Source organism: Pelmatolapia mariae, linkage group LG12, assembly GCF_036321145.2.
Source record: "Pelmatolapia mariae isolate MD_Pm_ZW linkage group LG12, Pm_UMD_F_2, whole genome shotgun sequence".
In the NCBI taxonomy this organism is placed as follows: Eukaryota; Metazoa; Chordata; class Actinopteri; order Cichliformes; family Cichlidae; genus Pelmatolapia; species Pelmatolapia mariae.
In genome coordinates this window covers 4,520,499-4,523,907 of record NC_086237.1, presented here as the reverse complement: position 1 = coordinate 4,523,907, position 3,409 = coordinate 4,520,499, and the positions used below count along the sequence as shown (strand labels likewise).

At 38.0% G+C, this 3,409-nt stretch overlaps 1 long non-coding RNA gene across 1 annotated transcript; it reads left to right on the top strand.

The window, feature by feature from the left end:
* The first annotated feature begins 1,066 nt into the window (after nucleotides 1–1,066).
* Nucleotides 1,067–3,144, top strand: LOC134639115 (uncharacterized). The gene is made up of 6 exons (XR_010095311.2): nucleotides 1,067–1,159; nucleotides 1,471–1,573; nucleotides 1,687–1,838; nucleotides 1,952–1,984; nucleotides 2,289–2,471; nucleotides 2,932–3,144. It is a non-coding gene; the product is annotated as an uncharacterized LOC134639115 (long non-coding RNA).
* Nucleotides 3,145–3,409: the final 265 nt, after the last annotated feature.

The window sequence follows — 3,409 nt, the reverse complement described above, 5'->3', positions numbered from 1 at the left end:
AGAAGTGGAAAGACGCTTTTCTAGGCTGAACTGTAATATTATGAAAGGTGTTCAGGCATTAAATCCATCAAGTGGCACATTTTTGAGAGAGGAGGATGTACTACTTCTTGCCCGTGCTTATGACACAAATACTGATGATCTGAAGCATGAAGTACCTCAGATTAGGCGAGTCTTAGAAAGACTTGCAAAGAGTGATGAAACCGTTCCTACCACTCTCCTACAATTTGTGAGTTTCTTGGAGTCGTATAATGATGTGTTTTTTGAACTGTTCTGGCTGTGCAAAATAGCTGTAGTGTTGCCTGTCAGCAGTGCATCTTGTGAAAGGACCTTTTCTGCTTTGAGGATGATTAAAAACTATTTACGATCAACTATGACAGAGGAAAGACTGTCCAATCTGTCTATACTCAGTATTGAGTCCAAACGCACAAAAGCATTGGATTTGGATGAGTTTGTCAGACGGTTTGCTCATCAACATGGAAATCGCCGCATTCAGCTGTTGTAGACACAATATTCTTCAACGTGGCCTAATGTAATGAAAAATAAACTTTAAGTACTTGACTAGTGAATCCTGATGGTGAAAAATGTTTTTTTCATATTATTTTGTTCAGTGTTTTTTGTAAAGTGCAGATTTCTGACCTTTTGCTGTAAATTTAAGGATGTAATACACTTTTGAATGTATTTCCAACATAAAAAGAGTGTGAAACTTAATTAAAAATACAAGTCCAACTTAATCCACCTTGTATTGTGTAGGTTTCTGGATTTTGTACTTATTGGGATATATGCTTATTTGTTGTATAGGCTATACAGTACATAAAATCCAAAATTTACTGAAATATTTAGTTATTTCGGCTAATGCCAAAAAGAATGTTAGACTCTGTTATTTTAAACAAAAATTGATGTATTTTGACACTATATATGGCATGTATTAGAAAATGTAGCACCTGCAAATGTGTAAAGAAATGGCTTCGACTTTGCCACCCTATCTGATCTCCATGCCACCCTCATGCCACCCCAAAAATTTTTCTCTAGATCCGCCCCTGTTTCCAGGCACATTTCACGAAGCAGAACGCAGTCTTCAGAGATATCCACGTGAACGCTGTGATACGTCTGACCTTCAGTCTGAAGAAGAAACCCAGACCAGTCTTAAAAGAAAGCACAAGTAAAACCTTTTTATTCACAAACATATCTTTGATTGTTAAGAATTTATGATCTTGTCTTTTATACATATCTGTGGTGCTTGCATACTGCAATATCACCACATAATATAGTCCAAAAAGTGGAAGTTTGTAAACTTTTTAAAAATGCAAAGCCGTGTACACTTGTGCACTTCAAAAATTCATTGTATACTGTACCTTCTTGCACGTCTCTGTTTCCTGTGTGTGTTGTTAGAAATCAAACTAACTTTAGGAAACAATATGCCAAAAGCATATTTACAATTACTTAAGACCGTTTTTAATTTCTTTTCTTTAGACCAAATCCCCTGTACACATATACGGACTCAGAGGATGAGTTTTTTTGTGGGGAAAGCCTACAAAAAAACGGTTTCCCCAGGCCCCTCGAGTGAAAATACCAGGTAATAAAATACTGTCTAGTGTCTGTGTACATATCTGTGTCTGACACAAGGAAACTTTTTTGACAAGTTGTCTGTATTCTTAAATACTTAAAAAATTATCTTTTTCTAAACAGCCCTCATCACTCCGCAGTCTGCCCCCCAGCCCACTGATAGCAACCATCATAATGCCCCACCCAGCTTCCGGCACCTTTCGCCACTCCGGCACAAACCGACACAGCTTTGCGATCTCGCCAGCATGCAGAGTTTGATGTCTTCCCTATAGATGGTATGCTTTTAAAAAAGCTTTAAAGCTGCATCACAATGTCATTGTACTCTTATCTTCAAAACACCAGTTTATACTCCTGAATGTCATCTTGTTGTGATTTTTTTTTTCTGTAGATTCCAGAGACTCTGTGAGGCCACTATTACAAGGCAAGTTTGAAAATCTTGGAATTTCACAGTTTACATGGTATAACAAATATATGTGAAAGGCAAAAACTAGTAAACACTTTTAGCAGTTACAAGAACTAACAAATGAATATCCAACAAAAGGGAATAGAAATACATTGCACTGCCAATACTTTGGTTTATTCTTTGTATGACTTGAAAATCAGGCTTTAGGGAAAACCAAATGACATGTTTCTATCATCAATTACATGAAGTAAACACACAAGCACTTGCATACACATTTAAGACATGAGACACGCTAATTCCATCTCTTAAAATGTGTCTATAGGTGAGACGCTTTGCGTTGATTGGTGCTGCTGGACCACACTGGAGGTGCGAGTCCGCTGTGTAATGGTTTATGCCATTACAAAGGAGCTGGCGTCTGTACTCAACTGGGCAGGGAAAAAAACCAAGGACCAGACAAAGCAAAAAAGGGCATTTAAAGAGACAGCGCTGTGCAGATGCATATTTGGTAAGTTTTAACATTTATTGTAGTTTTATGAGCCTAAAGTGAACAATAAAGGGATCAATTGATGTGCTGGGTGCGTTTCACATTTCCTATGTCTGTTTTTTGCTATATTACTTTGTCTTTCTTAATAACAAGACTTTCATGTCCGGTTAATCTGGAGATGGAGTCTTTGGTCTTCGGCTTGTTTTGTCCTCGGGTTGTACACTTTGTACAGCCCGAGGACCCCATGTTTTCTTTTTTTTTTTAAAGGATACACGGCACACCATGCTAAGACATATCACATTTTCAGCTTATAGCTCTTTGGGAATCAAATGCGGCAGTTTGCTGATTTCTGCCTGGTGACTTTCATGTTTATCAACCTAGGAGTTTACATACTTTCTCCCTGCTGAAGACAATTAACAAGAGCTTATTCATGTGCTCTAATTCCCTTTTTTTTTGTGTGTGTGTCTATTTTTTGTCCTAGATGGCCTGGCGCAGCAGGTAGGGGCGAACTCTATGTCTGAGTTGGTCTTTGCTCAAGCAGTCCAGAAATGGCTCAGATATGCTCCAGATCGTACGGGTGGCGCGCAGGACACACATCATCCATCCCCATCCCGGAGTAAATAATAAAAAGTGACGTGAAACATAGAAATGTAAATAGGAAACTTTGTCTTTTAATAAAGTATTTTGCAAATGATACATGTCTATTGACCTTTTTTGGTTTTTTTCAATAAAAAGCAACTGTGCGAAAGAGGTGGAAAATCAATACCATATCTCAACAGTGTTTCAATGTCAACAGTGTTAGAAAATATAACGTCGAATCAATGTCAGGTTTCAACAGTGATTCAACATCAAAACCTGACGTTGTTTCAACGTTAAAAATGGGTGCAAGAGTGACGTTGGGTCAACGTCACACTTCAACGTTGCTTCAATGACGTCGCCTGATATTGACTCAACATTGT